This window comes from Mirounga leonina, unplaced genomic scaffold, assembly GCF_011800145.1.
Source record: "Mirounga leonina isolate KUSES-001 unplaced genomic scaffold, KU_Mleo_1.0 Mir_151, whole genome shotgun sequence".
Classification (NCBI taxonomy): domain Eukaryota; kingdom Metazoa; phylum Chordata; class Mammalia; order Carnivora; family Phocidae; genus Mirounga; species Mirounga leonina.
Window position 1 is genome coordinate 4,989,736 of NW_023270377.1, and position 20,251 is coordinate 5,009,986.

The window sequence follows — 20,251 nt, forward strand, 5'->3', positions numbered from 1 at the left end:
TTTTTACGCAATACATTTATGGTTTTTTGTGACTGTAAACATAATATAGTTCTTTGAAAATATATGGAAAATATAAAAAGAATACAGATAATTCTGAAGTCATCTTTCATCCCATTAGAGATGTAGCAACCGTGGACGTATGTTGCTTCAATTTTCCTTCAAGAAAGAACTTGCCATTCAGCTACAAGACGCATCATTGGCTGCTGGCCTCCAGTAGTTGGTGCCCTTAGGACCTGCCCCAGCAATGGAGAAGAGGCCATGCCCTTTTTGGGTAGCCCCTTGCTAATGATAGAGCATGGTCAGAATATTAGAACCTGGTAATTCCTTCTCAGTAAGACTCTTCTAATGGACAGTCTTCACTCCAGAGCTCCCTCCTGGGTTGGCAGAGGGCAGAGAATTCTCTCAAGTGTTGTTTTCCATGTTCCACGGGAAGGCCTGGGGACATGCTGTTCACCAACGCCATCCAGAATATGCTGGTAAGAGGGGCACCAGCATCACCAAGAAGCTTGAAGGAGGCTCTCCCACTTTGCCCCACTCCAGTATGCCCACTCCCCTGAGCCTTTCAATCCCTTCTTCCACCATCTGCCATGACAATCCAGGCATAGCGTCTTTGTCCCATGTGGGCTGTTAGTTTCTCCTTGGAGCTGCCCTGGGCCAGGGCTGACAGTAGGAGAGATCATCACAGAATCTGGTTCATTGACAATGAGGTTTAGGGACTTTGGAGACCCTAAAGCAACAGATACCATGGGCCAGCACTGGGCCACCAAAAGCCAGATGGTCACAATGATCAAAACAACTGATAAAATGGCAGTGAGGCGTATGAGTTGTGACGATAATTTAATAAAACATGGTATTCCAGGGGGAAAACAGGTGAGCCTCCAACCTCCAAAATTTAAGTGGCATTTCATATGTAAATTCAAAAGAAAGTAAGAATGGATGAGCAGGAGGCTGAGGGCAGTCATTCCAAATAAAGTCACAAACTGTTGCCCACATCATAGACCCAAGTCAAGCTTCAGGCTGGAAACCCATTTGATTGAAAAGCTCCTTGGGTTCCCAGAAGTAAAGGCCCCCCAACATTGTCCTAACTATATACTGTAACAATACCCCAGTCTCTCCCCAGAGGGACCATGGCCATTTACTCAAGTGCCTAGACACCGTGTAAAGGAGAATTCCAGGACTTTTTGAGGAGTAGTATTAAAAGAATCTGTGTTGACATTGTTTCTCAGAGATCCAAAGTATCACATGGTCCCCTGTTGGAGTGAGGGCATTTGGAGACCAGGTATGTGCTATCCTGGTCAAAGTACACCTTAGAAGGTGTCAAGTGGTTTGGTGAATCCATCTGGTGGTCATGTCCTTAGCTCCCCGTTATATAGTTAAGATCAATATATCTCATAGGTGGAAGAATCCCCATATTGGTTCATTGGTTCATGAAATGAGAGCTATCATAGTGGGAGTGGTTAAGTGGAAACCCTGAAACTGCCCCGTCCCCTGCCAAAGATAATAATTAAAAAATAAAATTACAGAGGTGCCTGGGTGGCTCAGTCAGTTAAGCATCCAACTTTGGCTCAGGTCATGATCCCACGGTCTTGGGATTGGGCCCCATGTCGGACTCTGCACTCAGCAGGGAGCCTGCTTGTCTCTCTCCCTCTCCCTCTGCCCCTCCCCCTGCTTGTGCTCTCTCTCTCTCTCTCTGTCTCTAAAATAAATAAATAAAATCTTAAAACAAATAAGATTACAGCTTATGAAGGAAGTAAGGAACAGTAGTGTATCATCAAAGACCTAAAATGCAGGGTCTTGGTCCCAACTGTAATCACTTTTAATTTGTCAACTTGGCTCCTGCAGAGAGCAGGTGGACCTGGAGAGTAAGTCTGGACCACTGCAATTTCAAAGTAGTAGCCTCATTGCTGTTGCCATGTCAGACATGCTGTTGATGCTGGAGTAGGTGGATATACCATTGATTTGGTGACTGTATTCTACCTCAGTCAAGGAAGAGGCTCGGAAACCATTCATACTCACCTTTTATGGACGATAACAGGCTCACAGATTTTCCAGGAGCTCTATTGGTCAGAGAGCTTTGGCCTCATCTGGGCATCCTGGACCACATCACATTAATCCATTATATCAATGACAGCATGCAACAATGACCAAGAGGTGGCTGGTATGCTGGAGGCCTTGGCAAGGCGCATGTGCTATGTATGGTAAACGCTGGGAAAGTCGAGGGACCTGTTACTTCAGGACAGGGTTTAGGGGCTCAGTTGTCAAGGACACGTTCAGAATGCCCTCCAAAATAGAAGGCAAATTGCTACAGCTTATATGCTTTTCTGGAAAGAAAGAAAGGAAGGAAGGAAGGAAGGAAGGAAGGAAGGAAGGAGAAAGAAAGAAAGAAAGGAAGAAAGAAGAAAGGAAGGAAGGAGAAAGAAAGAAAGAAAGAAAAAAGAAAGGAAGAAAGAAAGAAAAAAGGAAGAAAGAAAAGAAAGAAAGCAAAGCAAAGCAAAGCAAAGAACGCGTTAAGCTCCTTTGGGTTCTGGAGGCCCCATATTCCACACCTAGAAACATTGCTTTGGTGTTTGCCTGGTGACATGGAGGGCTGTCAGCTTTCAGGAGCCTCAGAGCAGTCAGCAGAGGGATCTTCCACTACCTCCATAATCTCCACTACCTGGCTCTTTTAGAAGTGCCTGATCCACAAGCCTGGAATCTCGCACAACATAGCATTTGCCCAGAAGGGTAGAGGAAATGTGGGAGTGAGCCCATGAGGATGCGATCTGAGTGCTGAGATGGCACTCTGAGGGTGGGTGCCATCCTCTAGGATGCAGTAGGCACCCTGAATCAGACTGTGCCCCTGTAGTAAGAAGACTGCATCCTGGAACCTAGAGCAAAGCAAGAATGCCCGCCCCCCCCACCACTCTGATTTCCAATGACCCCCTGGGGACTTGGTGATTCCTGTCCCTACAATTCTGGGCTCTACAGGATAAGCTGTTCTGGCCCCTAGATGGGTCATGCTCTTATCCGGGGACACAGTAAGAGCCCCACTGAATCACAAGATGTCCCTCCTACTTGGAATTTCTTGTGTCCACAGGTCAAGCAAGAGGAGTCTTTTTTTTTTTTTTTTTTTTAGAGATTTACTTATTTATTTGAGAGAGAGTGTCTCTTTCTCTCTGGAAGAGGGGCAGGGGGCAGAGTGAGAGGGAAAGAGAGAATCTCAAGCAGACTCTGCACTGAGCTCTGCACACAGCTCGATCTCATGACCCTGAGATCATGACCGGAGCTGAAATCAAGAGTCAGATGCTTAACCGACTGCGCCACCCAGGCGCCCCAAGAGGAGTCTTTATGTTGACAGGAGACATCACCCAGGATACATGGGGGAAGTGGGCAGGGGAGGGACACGTATGGAACCCAGGTCATTCGCTGAGACATCTCTTGGTGGTTCCTTAGAAGAAAAAATTTCATCTTCCACTAAGTTAACTTCGAAATGGATTAAAGAGTTTTAAAAAATCAGATATAAAAAAACCGTAAGAAATTTAAATCGATGACTATAGAGAAGAAATAACTTTCTAAACTTAAAAGTGATAAAAGCAATCAACACATGTGTATAAATAAAAATGGGAAATTTTGACACAAGAAAAATGCAAAAATAAAAAGGCCAACAGCAGGCTGGAGGCAAACAGTTCTAACAAATACCAAACATTCATTTCCTCACATTGGGGCTGTGGATAATATTTTATGTTTTCCGTGTTTTCTCCAATGCAGATATGTAACCCTTCCGAGAGGTCCATATATTCATCTTAAAAAGAGAGGAAGAAAAACACAGCATTTTTTTTCCTTTTCTGAAATAACACTCACAGAACAGGCAGTTTAAGGAAGTATTGAGATAAAGGACTTCAGAAATCATTTTGGATACTACCTCTGAACTATACTAATGTTAAATTAAAGAATGTAGGGGCGCCTGGGTGGCTCAGTCAGTTAAGGGTCTGTCTTTGGCTCAGGTCATGATCTTGGGGTCCTGGGATCGAGCCCCGTGTTGGGCCCTAGCTCAGCGGGGGAACCTGCCTCTCCCTCTGCCCCTTCCCCTGCTCGTGCTCTCTCTCTCTCTCAAATAAATAAAATCTTAAAAAAAAAAAAGAGAAAAGCTTTAAAAAAATTAAAGAGCCCAAAATTTAAGTTTTGAGGACTTCTTACCGTCCAGAAAGAAAGCACTGTTGTCACTCACACACATCGTGTCCGGGTTTCCCTCCCCTCTAAAAACGATGCGGAGAAAACTCTGGATGGAGAAGCAGGCACATAAACATTTCAAAAACTAAACATGGGATTAGGATCTTCGTAGCCCTATAGCTCAACAGATGTTAACCAGCCAACAGACAGAAAGTAGAAATTTTGGTTTTGACAGTCGAACCCAAACAAAACCCCCATCGTTCCTTGCAGGGAATGCTCTGCGGCTTGCGAGACACAAAGGTTGTGGAGCAGAACCCACAATTTCCATTTCTCTGTTTTCCCGGTTGTAATGAAGGGAGTGAGCTAGTCCTCAAGGGTGGCTCATTAATCGAATTCCCTACTAGGCTGACTTCAGGAAACGGGAAGCCCAGAGCTGGGATTAGCAGCAGGGTTGCGGATGGTTTACATGATTAAAATGATCTGGTCAGATCTGGAAGAATGTCATTATTCTCCTTCGTGTCACTCAGAGATGGGGACGATAACCATATGGTGCCCACCCCAGGACTGTCTTGATATGTTTCATCTGAACGATGACAAGGAACATCCAATGTAATAAAAATGCTGCAACTCACAGGAGACCCTCTGCACTCAGGGGCTCAGAGCCCGCGATTTGAGAGTTGTGATTGCATGCTTTGTGAAGAAGCAAGGCTGCTGGTGCGAATGATCCCAGTAGCTATTTCCAAGGAAGGGAATAGTCTGGAGACTGCGTAAGCCCCATCAACCCACTGGCTTGCAGAAGAACACCACTTTCTGCCGTCAACTTGCTTCCGAGGCTTACAGCGGCAAAGCGATTCTGCTAGTCTAGAAGCTCCTACCAAGCGTGTGCCTGTCCCTCTCAGACCTGTGCTAGAGTCCTGTTTGATGTGGCTAATGGTGATGAGGCTGAAGGGAAATGGAGCGCCCAGGAACAAAGACATCTCTTGTTCCCTGATCAGACGCCAGGCTTAAACTCCATCCCAATCTGCGTTCTCACAAGCCATAAGCCTGCTTGGTCTGGTACCTCTCTGTAAGTCATCTCTCTTACAGGTTAGGCGGTGCTCTGGTCCCGTCATGACAACGACACGTGGTTGTCAAAGTCGCTGGTCCCATTACGATGGTCTCTGAATGGAGATTTTTCCAATTTCATGATTTCTTTCGCAAGTATTAGCTTGGCATTGTACGTTTAGGAGATTTGTCTCTTCTCCCTTTGTTGGTGTCTGCCAGTATTTTATCATTACTTGTTTTAATACACAAATTGTTCCAGATTTGGCCGGCAGGCGTGCCTTTAAGGTGCTCCTGTTGTCCTTTGACACATGCCCATCATTCTTGGAGCAATCCTTATCTTCAGATGCAACATGTTTCAGGTTCTTCTTCAAGGCCTTTTCCATCTTCAGATCCCAAACCAACGATTTCTTTAAGAAACCCTGGTTCTCTTTATTGGATAAAGGTTTTTAGAAACTAAGATTGAGGTGATAGGTGCTTATTACCACTTGGTATCATTGATTCCATGGCCTCTCAGAGCAAAAGAAATACATCAATATCTACTCATCTATCTATCTGTCTATCATCTATCTATCTATCTATCTATCTATCTATCTATCTATCTATCTATCATCTATCATCATCTATCTATCATCTATTTCTTTCCCTCCTCCCTCCTTCCCTCTCTCCTTCCTATCTTTAAAGCCACGTGTTCATACTGTGATCTCCAATACATCACTATGGGATCACTCTAATCTTTCTTCTTTCCACATTTTTAAAAGATTTTATTTATTTATTTTAAAGAGAGAGAGAGAGGGCGGGAGGGCGGAGAGACAGAGGGAGAGGGAGACGGAGACAATCTCAAGCAGACTCCCCACTGAGCATGGAGCCCGATCTCATGACCCTGAGATCATGACCTGAGCTGAAATCAAGAGTCGGGTGCATACCCGACTGAGCCACCCAGGTGTCCCTTCTTTTCATATTTTTAATTTCTTTCTTGGATGAGAAATCTGGCTCCCATGATCCACAGTACACTCACTCATTTCCTCAAAGCTAGACTACACAGAGTAGTTTCAGAAATGCTAACCTATGCTACTGAGAAAACCAAATCTTAGAGTTCAATTTCTGTTTACTGTTCTTTCTGTCTCTGACCTAAAGACGCAGAGTCAAAATATTGTTTCGAAATGTTATTTGGGTTTGTTCTCCCTCCTGACCCTTCAGTGTGGTTATGCTATTCATTTGAAATCACATAATAAAGTTCATTCATAAGGTAAGTTCCCTGTACCCTTCACCATTAGTACTGGTCTCGTTCTTGTTGATTTTAAGTCTAGGAGACATTAATGTGCTTCCAAAAGGCAACACTAGACTCATGGTACCAGCCCTTCCTCATCCTTTCACCCCATTATCTCGGGGTGACCAATGCCATCAGCTTCTGGCTTATCTTTTTGCACAAAGGAGCAGAAATATACACATATATTTCCTTATTCTTCCCTTTTTCCTACACAAGAGGTAGCATACCTTAGTCCTCTTTTGCACTTGGCTTTTCCTGTTTTTAAATTCATGTCTCCTGGAAATCTCTCCATATCATTTGACCTTTGCCATCATTTGGACAGCTGCATAGTACTCTAGGCACTATGTGGATGCGCCATGGTTATTCATCCACCGTCTTAGGGACGGGTGATTGGATTGCCTCCGATTATAACTGTTGCTGCAGTGAATCACCTTGTCTCCATACGTCAGATTGCTAGATCACATGACAAACGCATTTGTAGTTCTGCTAGCTGTCAAATTCCTCTCCTAAAGGGTTGTATTAATTCACATTCTTGCCAGCAACACAGGAGAGAGCGTGTTTCTTTATAGTTTCACCAATAGAACGTGTTGTCATACTTGTGAGTTTTTGCCAATCTGATAAGCAAGAAATGGAATCTCTCTGTAGTTTTAATTTACATTCCTTTTATTAGGAGTGAGATGGAAAATATTTTCATGTTTGTTGGCCATTTTTATGTCTTTTTGTGAATTGTTCATATCTTTTGCCCATTTTTCTATCAGGTTTTTCTTTATTTTCCTCTCTATTTTAAAGAATTCTTTATATTGTAGACATTACTCTTTATCCCTGATAAATGTTATGAATGCACCCCCCAAATGTCGTTGTCTTTTAGCTTTACTTATGATGATTTTTTTCTGTACAAAAAATTTTTTAAATATATATTTATGGAATCAGGTTGATCACTCCTTACTTTTATTGTTTTTCCCTTTGGGATCATAGCCACAAGCCTTTCAACCCTCAGGTTAAAGAGAATTCACCCCTGTTTGCATATAGAGTGTACATGCCTTCACGTTTCCTCATTCAGACCCCTGGTCCCCTTGGACTTGATTGTTGTATATGGTAGGAGGTGTGGATCTAATTTTATCTTTTCCCAAATAGTTACCTAGTGCTACTTATTAAAACATTTGTCTCTGCTATGGTGATTTGAAATATATCTTTACCATATCCTAAGTTTCCATATGCACTTGGGTCTATTTTGGGATTTTTTATTCTATTCCACCTGCCTATCAATTTGCTGTTTTATTTCCAGAAGCCTTATAGGATGTTTTCCAATGTGGAAGAGCTGGACCCCATCCTACATTTCCCTCCTCTGTCTCCCTAGCTATTCTTTCACGGTTCCTTTTCCACATGGACATCAGCATCAACTTTTCTAGCTTCACAAAACTACTTGTTGATATTTGTATTGGAATTTTGATGAATTCATAAATTAATGGGGAGAGAACTGAGGTCTTGGGGTTGAGTCACCTACTCTCACCCCATCTTTCAGCGGCTTTCTCAGATACCCTGGGTATGACTGCGTGAATTGGGTCCTTGAGAAGCAGACACTGAGACAGATTAGGAATGCCAGAGGATCATGGGGGCACAATGTCTGTGAAGGTGACGAAAAGCAGGGCCACGATGCTATCAGACGTGGGGAAGTGGGGGTGTTGATGTAACGAGACACACCATAACAGACCGCCAACGGCAGTTGATGGGTGGATAAATCAGAATTGACTGGTAGATACGTAGTATTTAGACACAAGGAAGAACCATTGGACAAGAGGAACAGAAAGTTGAATGCGGCTGCCTCCAGAACAAAAGCTGGAGAGAAAGGAGTGGAGCAGGATTTGTTGCCTTTCATGAACACTCTTCCTGAATTATTTCCCTTGTTTGGATCACGAGCAGTTTTATTTTGTTCAACAACAAATCAATGAATGACATAAATTCCAGATTACTAACGGTCCTAGACAAACCCATCATAGATAATCTACTAAGGCCTAAATGGCAGTCTGTTGGAACTCAGGTCAAAAAATTGTGACGAGAAAGCAGACACTGACAAAGACAGCAAATGAAGGCAATGGTTTAATCTGGAGGCTGGCTGAAACGTCAGGAATGAGATTTATTCCGGGCATCAGCGTTCTACCGTGAGAGGGGGATTTGTCAGCCCGCATCAGCTGGCTCTTTAATTATATCCTTGCCCATCCAAGACCCACGGAGACATCAATCACCCTTGTCCAGGACGTCATTCTGAGCACAAAAAAACCTGTCCTTTTCTGGGAAGGCTCTTTCCAGAGTTGTCAATGGACAAAACAAGCAGTTGAAGGGGGAGAAAAACCACAGTTGTTCAAGCAGCTGTTTTGCTTATAATTGTTTTGCTTATTATTTTTTGAAGCAGATGGGTTATTCTGATGTCAGGTAGCTCTGGTCTTAGCATCCCTGAAGGGCTGGAAGTCAAGTGGTGTCGGCAGAGATCAGCAGCTGCAGCTGGTGCCGCGGGAATCAGATGCTCCCAGCTGGGGCGGCAATGATCAGGCAGGGTAACACAGAGTAACACAGAAAGACACCATGCGGGCCACAAGGGCTGTTTAATCACCATCTTCTGTCCTGGTAAGTGTCAGTCTTCTTACAGTTGACCCTGGGAAGAATCAGCATCTGAAAGTTCATGCTGAACGGAAGTGCCAATCAGGTAAACTTACCCATCTATACCTTCCAAATGAGCACGATAGGTTTATTTCAAGTACCAGCATCAATCAATTTGCCCTGACCTCCCGGAAGGCAGTTTGGAAAGCATTTGGCTTCTTTTGCTTAGCATAATGCCCTCCAGGTTCATCCATGTTGCTGCAAATGCCACGACTTCCTCATTTTATGTTTTTAATGGAAATCACATACATTTCAAGTGTACGTGATTTGGTATACCTGTACATAGTGAAATACTCACTGGGGTCAAACTAATTAACACCTCATTTCCTCGTAGAGTTACTGCTTATTTTCCATGTGTGGTGGGAGCATCTGAAATCTACTCTCTTAGCAAATTTCCAGTATTCAATACAGTATTAGCAACTTCAGCCGTATGCTGTACATTATTACATCTCTAGACCCATTCATCCTACATAACGGCCACTTTAAACCCGTTAACCAAGGATTTCCGTCTTTTTTTTAAAGATTTATTTATTTATTTTAGAGAGAGATAAAGAATGTGAGTAGGGGGGAGGGACAGAGGGAGAGAGAGAGAGAGAATCTCAAGCAGACTCTGTGCTGAACACTGAACCCGACTTGGGGCTTGATCCCACACCCTGAGATCATGACCTGAGCCAAAACCGAGAGTCAGCTGCTTAACTGACTGAGCCACCCAGGCGCCCCTAGAGATTTCCTTCTTTTTGAAGGTTGAATAATAGTCTCCCATAGAAAGAAATGATTACATTAACAAAAGGTACAATCCAAAAGCAATTGTCATAGAGACCTTTATGTACTGAACACAGGTGTCTAATACAGAAAGTGTATGAGAATCCAAGGAGAATCTCACAGAAGCTATACTGGAGGACACGTATCTTTCTCATGATTCAACAGATCAAACAGGAAAAATGATGCAAACCTGAGTAATACATTAGCAATCATTAGCAAGCACACAAATACATAATGGGTTTTAATTAGTTACTTCTATCAGGTTTTGCTGAACACCTGGTTTTTGCTCTATGTTGGGAAATTAACAATGACTAAGACAAACATTTCTAGCTCGCAGGGAGCTCCATTTGGCAGGATGGCAGGGCTGGCCACCTCTAAGCCACGAGGGAGGCTGGGAATAGAGTTTGAGGCACTAATGGCCAGGGCCAGCCACATCATTCTCAGGATCCCAAGCCAAATGAACATCCAAGATCTCTGTTCAAAAAGTGAGGGAAAAGCTTTTCCTTTCTTCTGTGGGTTTTCTCTCTACCTGCCATGGTGGTTCTTATTTGCTATTTAATGTCGGAGATACGGATGCTCACAAAGTGCAGACGGACACTCCCCAGGTTTCTCAGCCCTGCCCCCAGACTCAGCACTTGCAGTGCACCTGCTTTCCCCCCCTCCACACCCATGCCCAGGTCCCCAGTTACAGTTGTTGGGTCGGTGGAGAAGGTGGCTGAGAATGGGTGGGTGGTGGAGGAGAGGGTGGGAGGTGAGCCGAAGCTCTAGGACCCCAGTGCACATTCCATTGTCCCATGGCACTTCACTCACAAAGCACAAATTCAAAGAGAGAACTATTGAGAATTTTAAGACATTGGCCACAGAGACTTAAACTCCAAGTGGGGCCTCCTTCTGAGGGGCACATCCTTGTGTGATGACAGGCTCATGAAGCCAGCTCTGCTCCTGGCCTTTGTAGGGCAGGCAGGTAAGGGAGGAGGAAGCAGGAAGAGACATCAGGTGAGCCGACCCATGGCCTCCACCACCTTGTCGTATGTGAAAGCCACTGAGGCTCTGAATAGTCATCAGCATAGCAAGCCCCTGATTTCCCTGACTAGTGCTAACTCAGAGCCCAGGGTCCAGGTATCAGGTTGTATCTGAAAAGGCAATGTTAGCAATTCCTTAATGCTATCCTGATATTTTCAGGCTTACTTGTTTTATTTGGAAATACAATGGAGAGGTTGGTGAAAGAGTAGTTTTGCCTAGAATATTTAACAGGAAATATGAATATGAACATAATAGGCCCTTCCTATCTATGTCACATTTGGAAGACTCTTGCATCATTTATTTAAGGAAATATTAATGTATATTAGCCAGTCCTTTCAACACCCCTGAAAATAACTTGAGCTTTCTAATTCCCTCCTACAATTCTTATGATTCCAGGATTCCAGGATTTTTTGTTCTTGTTTCTTTTCCTGCCATTGTATCCCCAGTACCTAGAACAGAACCTGGAACACAGTGTTAGTAACTGTTTGTTGAGTGACTGCATGAATGTATTCAGAATTATCACTCGGGTTTTGTAAGGTAACTTAATATTCCTTATAAGTAAAACCAACACAGAAGGGCTGATGCCTCATGAGCCTCGTTAGAAGGGTTTTCTCTCCCCTGTTATTTTGTAATGGAAGAGTAGAATTTGTTTTTCAAGTTGCTTAAACATGGAATTTATCAGGAACTCTTGTTTATTTGTATTCTGGGTTGGGCTGAAAACAGTACTTTTGACAGCAGAATTATGAAAAGGGTCAAGTCTGGTGTCTCAGATCCTGAGTCTGAAAGTCCCATCTGGACTGCAGCTGAGACAGAGGTTAGAACTGGAGTCTACAGCCCAAGAACTTCTACGTAAGCACCCAAATAGTCCTTCTTTGGGAGGATGGCGAGCAGGTGGCATGGAAGAAACTGGCCACATACTCTTCTAGCATGGGGTCAGAGATCAATATAAATAAGAGACTGAGCTCCATTGTGAAGCCTGAACATCTATCTATTAGACAAAAGCCAAAGAATGCCATTGTAACCAATATGTCCAGTTTCCACAAGTTTAGGGTACAAGGTCACCCTTAAGTGAAACCCCAAATGCCATGCCAGGGCTCTACTATCCCTGATGGCTCTAGCAAAGGGATCTTTCATCCTGAGGTCAGGTATAGTGAGTGCTTCTAGACCTGCATCAATGGAATTGGAATTTGGATGTGCCCTTTGGCTAGAGTCCTCCCTGACTCCTGGCCAGGATGCCAGTTATTCCAGACTCGTCCTTTCTCTCTTCATGGCCCATTGAAGATTATGTACCTGAAGATGAGTGAGCCCGGTACAGAGTTATTGCACCTGGGACAGAGAGATGCCCAAGGTTACCACAGAGTGAGGAGGACATGGGTCCCTCTGGGGCTATCTTGTTAAGGGTGTTAACAGTGGAGTTGGGGTGCTCAAGATACCGGGACCCTCAGTCCAACAACCTGCAAGGAATTGATTCCTGCCAACAATCATGTGAGCATAGAAGGAGATCCTTCCCCATTGGAGCTTTCTAATGAGACCACAGCCCTGGCTCACGCCATGGCAGCCTTGTTAGACACTAAGCAGAAGACCCAGCTAAGCCATGCCCAGACTCCTGACCCACAGAAACTGTGAGATAGTAAATGCCTATGGTTTTGGGCTGCTAAATGCATGATAATTTGTTACACAGTAAGATAACAAACAGAGGGGTTTAGTCCATCTTTGACCAAGAGCATCTAAACCCTGAATTTCCTGACTATATTGGGAAAAGATCACCAGATGCCTTCTACCTTAAAAATGTGAGGCCATGCCTGATTCCAGCAAGCACTTTTTAAATACAACATGGAGTTAATCATTGACTATATAAATAACTATTCAGAGCAAATATCCTTGTTACCATACTGGTGTTCTAGGAGCAAATGCAAAATATGATCAGGTAAATCCTGCTAAGATGCTGTTAATCAGTCAAGTTTGGCATGTGTTCAGCTAAGGGAGAAATCCTGCTTTACAGGCCAAGTGTGTGGAGAAGAAACACAGTCCCTATTTGTCAGCAAAGCTGATGAAATAAATCAGGTAGGACTCTGTAAGATCTCCAAGCAAGGGACAGAGGCTCGTGGTGTCTGGAAATTCTGTGCTGTGTGTGTGTGTGTGTTTTTAAAGCAGGTTCCACGCCCAGTATGGAGCCCAATGCGAGGCTTGAACTCCTGAATCTAAGATCAAGACATGAGCTGAGATCGGGCGTCGGACATTTAACCGACTGAGCCACCCAGGCACCCCCTGTGCCATGCTTTTATCCTAAGTATACCTTTGTCTAAAAGAGGGTTCATCCCTTTTCTGAAATGTGTACCATCCTCAGAAAAAGCTGGCTTCCCAGAGATCTTTTAAAGAGATTAAAACACTACAATTTTCATGAAACATCCCAGATTAAAAAAAAAAAAATCTGTAACCCAGTTCCTAAAAATAACTTGATTTCAACATCAGAACTGTCATCTCAAAAGGCTTCCTTCTATGTAAGTATTAAAAATGAGAAAAGGTGAGCTCAGCACACCAAAGCTTGGTTCAAGGAAAAGGTGTCTGTGATATAATATGCATGGGATAAAACTAGCATGCAGGTGAAGGACGAGTGTTGTGTAATGAATAGGCACTTCACAGCGGAAACACACACAAACGACTACATTTACTTTACTAAAGAAGTATTTAATTGGTCCCAAATTTCTTGCTTACATACAGAAAAAGCCCTGGAAATAATTTGGAGCTCTTCCTCTGATTCCATTAAATGCTCTTGCTCACCACGCAGTTCCCATGGGTTTTTGTCATTATGGAATGGTCTATGAGGATGGGATCGGATCATTTGTCTCCAAGTCCAAGAAGGAAGTAGAGGCAAATGTGGGAGTGCCAAGAATTCCTGTGAAAATCTGAAGGGACCCACAGACACTGTCTCCAGACAAAGGCACACTCACGCAGGCCCATGTTTTGCAATGATTTTTTTCACTTGTCCTCGGTCAATGTGAACTTTGGAGTATGTGAGTCTCAGAGCAGGAAAACCCCAAATTAGAGAAAGTCTTGCTCCTGGTTCACACCCATTCTCTAGGGCGGAATTTTGGGCTCTTAGTTTTATCATAAGACCTAGAAACATGTGCCCCTTCATGTCACTAGGCTTTATTAGGTTTGGGCTAAAGAGTGATAAATTGGCCTGGGCATGGCTTGTCAAGACTACAGCAAGAGGAGGGCTTCCAGCTTTTCCCAGATACCAGGCCCACCCCCCACCTCCTGCCTCCCCTTTCCCCAGCCCCTTCCTCCCTCCATGCCTCCCCCAAATCCTACACCCCTTCTTTCTTTCCTTCCTTCATTCCTTCCTGTTCCAATTCATTTATTATGCAGATCTGCCTAGAAAGAGAAAATGCTGCTGATGTTTGTTTCATGATTTATGACACCATTCAATTTAATAACTATTCATCATTGTAGACTAATTAATACACATTATGACCACACGGATCACCTCCTGCTTCTTAGTTTGGCATCTTACATTTAGGTCTGTGATCCATTTTGGTGGAAGGTCTGTGTCTAGATTCATTATTTTGCCTGTGAGGTCCAGTTGTTCCAGGACCCTTGGTTGAAAAGACTATCCTTTCTCTACTGAACTGCTTTTGCTCCTTTGTCAGAGATCAGTTGGTGACATGTATGTGGGTCTAATTCTGGGCACTCTGCTCTGTTCCAATGATCTATCTGTCATTTCTTCCACCAATGCCACACTGTCTTGATTACTGTAGCTTTATAGTAAATTTTGAGGTCGGGTAATGTCAGTCCTCCAACTTGGTTCTTCTTCTTCAGTACTGTGTTGGTTATTCTGAGTCTTTTGAATTTCTATATAAACTTTAGAACCTGTTTGTCCATATCCACAGAATATTTTGTCCCTCATCAAAATTTTGCCTTTCCCTTATTGACTCTTTTCTGATACAGTCCTTACCAAGGTATTTGCAAAATGATGATTTTTTTTTTTTCAACCCAGTTTTCCCTCACAGCTACCAGCTTGGTCTCAGCATTTTACTGTGAGCAAGACACCTCCTATCCATTTCTCTTCAAGGATCCATGTAGGATACCATATTTTATTTACTTATATTTCTCCTTAAGATCCTCTTGACTGACACATGGACAGTTTTGAGGAGTATTGGTTAGGCAGTTACCATGCGTGGCCCATACTTATGGAGAAGGGGGCTTATGCATGCCCTCCCACTGCCTCCTTGACAGAATATTTACATAACTATTTGGAATTCTTCTCCATGGGAGATTTGTCTATTCTCTCCCATTCATTTATTTATTGCATCATTTATTTACATCAGTATGGACTCATGGTTATTTATTTTATATTGGATTATAATGCAATACTACTATGTTTGATTGCTCAAATTATTCCAGCTTTGGTCATTGGGAGTGCTTAGAATTCTCATGGAATAATTCAGACTTTCTCAACAACAAGCCCGAGGCAATAAGCTAAGACAAAGGGATCTAAAGGATTGGGAATGAAGGAAAGAAAATACCTCTTACGTATGTGCTTCATTCTTCTAGAATTTGAAGAAAAATGCATAAACAGATAATCTGATTTCACATGTACTCAAAAGAGAACAATGATTTTGGACAATGACTCACAGGCCCAAAGAAAATCTGCTTCTTAGTAGATGGATCACAACCATATGGCAACTTGTGATAGCGAGTTCCCTGTGGTTGCCTGTAACCAAAATCTAACTTCCTCCAAGATTCTTTGTGTTTCTGTGGCTGGCGACTGAGGTTGTGTTGGGGTTGCGGCCACCCACAGTTTTTGCTTTGCAGTTTCTCTGGCATGCCAGGTTATGGCACAATACCTGCAGAATTTAATACTCAGTGATCAACCCCCATTCTTTCCATCACCCAGGATTTTTAACATGAACCAAAGAATTTGGAGACATCCAGGAGGAAATGTTCCTAATAAATATCCAGCTGTACCAAAGTTAAGGAAGAAATATGACCTTAAGCAGCGTTCAGTGACACGAATGAGGAAAGTGCTAGTAAAATAATGTCAGTATTCAATGTCGGTTTGCTCTTTCCAATCCTACCCACAGGCTCATCCGAGGACCCCTCCTCCACATCTCTAGTGAGGTGGGTAGCACAGTGGGTGTTCCTTCCTCATTGTGAGAATGAGAAAAGAGTTGGTACAGATGGAGTAAGAGTCTCTGCCCCAGATAACTCACTGAGTAAGAAAGCCAGGTGTGCACGTTCTGGTTAGCGCGTCCTCCATCTTGCAAGGCAACGCAGAAGGGAATGGAGTGGTTGAAGCAGAAAACTAGGGCTCAGGAATAGAGTCTTTCTCCAGTGCGGTATCAGCCAAGTCATATAATCTCTTTGGGTCTCAGTTTCTTCTTTTTTCAAGAGTGAGAAGATATAGACTTTAGGATTCTGTAAAATGAAGGCCCAGGCTCACATCTATGGAGGAATATAATCATTCTTATTCTACCATGCTATTCATTCATTCATTCATTCATTCACTCAATACATTTTGACTGTCAAAACTGGATTACAAATCATTGGCATGCATGTGTAGACCTAAGTTGGATGGTATGAAGACACACTCCTGTTGTGGCTGGTAGCACAAGATAAACTGTTTATGAACTTGGTACCATATCCCCTAAATGCCACTTCAGGGAAGACACAGAATTATTCAAGTCCTGAAAAAAACTCCCAGTGGCTTAATTTTCAGGGTTCTGCTTTCGCCTTGCTGATTTACTCAGCCCTACAAAGAGATTTCCGTTTCCAAGTTGAGTTTTTCTATTGTTAGTTTAACATTGTTTTCATGCTCTTTCTTTTTTTTTAATTTTTAATTTATAAAGGCTTTTATTTTGACTTACAAACTGGAGTAGTTAAGAGATGGATAATAGCCACTTCACTTTTATTTTCTTGGCATCAAACCAATTAACTGATGTGTTCATGCTCTTTCTGAAGGACAAGTAAGGTGCTACATTCCTTAGAAAGTTGACAGTAATTGACCATGAAAGCAGAGTGGATTATGGACAGACCTCATGTCAAAGAAAGACATCAGTTTATTTAGAGCATGAGGCATCTTGCAGACTACTAGAACCCCAGACTTGACAGAGCCTTGGCTGTCCTCTAGCACAAAATTCCACTGGAGGCATGGATCATCATCCCCTTTTACACCATCTTAAAGGTGAGTCTTTTGTGAATGCCATTGGAAAGACCAGGTGATCATTTGGCAGGTGTGTTCACTTACCAATGGGCAAAATTGGATTTGCATACATAAGAACAGGAATGCTGCAGCCCTTCTGGGGTGGACATTTAAGCAGAAATGTATTGAATGAATGAAGCTCTTATGAGCCCAGGCAGAATGAATTTATTACAAGCTGGCAATAAGATCGAATACATCAAATGGATAATGAGACTTTGAGAAGTGGACAGACTTCATATATAGTTCCATTCATTGGTTAAGGGTGGAGGAGAAATTTTTATTTGCAAAATGATATTTTGATTTTTCTCAAAGTGCTCTATCCCTTTAAAGTAAACAGAAAATAAAAAGCAGAAGGATGGAGAAAATAGGGTGAAAATGAAAAAAAAAATGTATGGTTGAAAAGAAGTCTTAAAGTAATGTTTAACCAGTTAAAAAAAAATCTCATTTCTCAGTTTATAAAAGCAGAAGAGGAGATGGGCATAAGTAATAATGATAAATATAAATCTGCTAAGTGAAAATATGTTAATTATGGAAATATATTTAGCCAAGAGAAGAAGAACACTGAAAACATAGAAAAGTCACCTTAAAAATAGTAGCTGGAAGTAGAAAAGCAAAAATCAACTGGAAGATACATATGTAAGGCTTCAGGGACTTCTGAGTAGACAAGATGTGTCAGCATCATGCATTTTATAACAAGACATTAAAATAATGCTTGTATTTTCTCTTCAGACCCAGAATGTAAACACAGGTTTCTCACCATAATAAAGGCTGCCAACTTCCCTCTGAACCTCCACAGTCCTGGATCAGAAGCTCAGTGAAGCTGATGGGGTCCTACTATGGTTGGTGATCAAGAGATCGGGAGAAGCGTGTGCCATGCCAACTGTTGTCAACATTACAATGAACACTCACTCCTCTTTGTGAAATTTCAGGCAGGGCTCCCAGCTGCAGATACAGAGATGGGGAGGAAAGGATCGAAGGGAAGGAGACTTCCATTACATGAGCACCTACCATGTGATGCTCACTGTACTTAACACTTCACCCACATCATCTCATTGAATCCTTACCTACGTCTTGATGGGTGGCAATCATCACCTACATTTGGAAGATGTGGTATTTAAGGTTCAGGGGGGTTAAGAAATTTGCCCAACGGTATGCAATTTGAAAATGGCAAACCAGCATTTGAAACCATGGTAGAGGATATCATATCTGTTACGGGCTGAATTGTGTCCTCTCAAAATTCATACGTTGATGACCTAACCCTCAGTATCTCACAGTGTGATGGTATTTGGAGATGGGATCTCTCAGGGGCTAATTAAGATACAATGAGGCCATTAGAGTGGGTCCTAGTCCAATCTGACTAGTGTCCTTATAGAAGAAGACATTTGGACACACAGAGATGTCGGGATGCAGATGAATAGAAGAAAGACCATGTGGGGCATGGCGAGAAGGTGCCCATCTGCACTCCAAGGAGAGAGGCTTCAGGAGAGAGCAACCCTGCCGGGACCTTGATCTTGGACTTTAGCCTCCAGAACTGTGAGGAAGTAAATGTCTGTTGTTGAAGCTCGAGCACGCTCATACAATATCTGCTATAAAAAATGTTATCAACAGGTATTGTTCAGTGTTCTATTCCTGTTGACTGAAAATGACTGGCAAATGGCTGTAACTCTTGATCTTGGGGTTGTGAGTGTAAGCCCCACTTTGGGTGTAGAGATTATAAATAAATAAACTTAAAAAAAAACTTGGCAAATGGCATCCAGTTAGTGCTCCATGAAGCACATGGATCTGCAGAGATCAGGAGCTGTCCCAGGGCTGGAGGGAGGCTGGGCATGTCAAAATGCACTCCCACCCCATCCCACTCCTAGCTTCAACTACAGCGTCTTATTACATGGTAACACTAACTAGGAGAGAAGCGTGCTCTGTAAAACAAGTTATGTTACCTTAAGATTCTGAGATTTGGAATGTGTTCATTCCAAGTTGGGAATATTTTTAATATTAAGTTCTGTTGGTTGGAATAAAATATACTGATTCCATGGAATAAGACAAATCTACCTTGGTTAGCAAACATGTGTCTTCGTCCTGAAGGGGAAGTGACTCTGTGGTTTTGGTGGTGAGAGGAAGTGAGAGTCAGGGGTGGAGATGGGAGAAGGTGCTGTGAGGACAGTCTGTAGTTAGGGCAAGAGCAGGGGACTGGTTGGGAAGAGACAGAGAGCTTCAGCCAGCGTGCCTTCCTGCCGCTGATTATCTGCCGGTGGGATGGAACCAGCAGGAATACACCTTCCTGCTTGGCTTTGCTGCGTGGAGGGACCCCGAGCCCTGGAGAGCATGGAGTTGTGAGAAACAACTCTGAGTTGTGTTTCTCTGTGAGAAACAGCTCTCTCCGTCCTCACCACCATTAAAGAGGGTTGAACCTGCTCGTGGCGGGGGAATGAGGGTGGGGCTTTGCAGATGGGAATGTCAGCATTGGAGACTGGATTCTGTTTTGAGACATTACACCAAGACCAGAATAGAGAAGAATTATGCATTTCATAAATGTTAGGTCTCTGTTTTTAATAAGACTGCACACTGATTTAAAATGAGATTAAGTGAGGCTGTTTAGAGCCCATGAGTCTCATAAGAAATGAGAGCAGATGACACTGATTGATGCCAGTGGGATTCAGCCGCCCAAACTGCCAGATCCGTGCTTCCTCACCCAGGGGAAGATGTGGCTGATCTTCTGCCATCCCATAGGCATGGGCTTGGGATTTCTTTTCTAATAATTCTGGCAGGTTACACTGATTCATCTTAAAGCATCCATTTACTCATTTAACAAATATAAATAGATCGTCTACTGTGTGAGTCATTGTGGCTTGTGCTGGGGCTTTAGCAAAAAGCAGGAGAGCCAAGGAGACCGCGTGACAAGGGATAGTAGGGACACTGATAATTGCGAAATCTGTTTGTAGAAGGACATTGTTATGACCCAGCGAGAATGCGGAATTCCTCTTTGGAGAAAATTGCTCTTTGTTTAGGCAAAGAACCAAAATAGCCACAAAAGGTGAGGGTCCCTTTGCTTAGTCTCAGTGTGAGAGGTTAGGACAAATAAGGGTGTAAATAATCTGCATTTTGGGAAACTGGGGTTCAGAGGCAGGAGGAGTGGCCCCAGAACACAG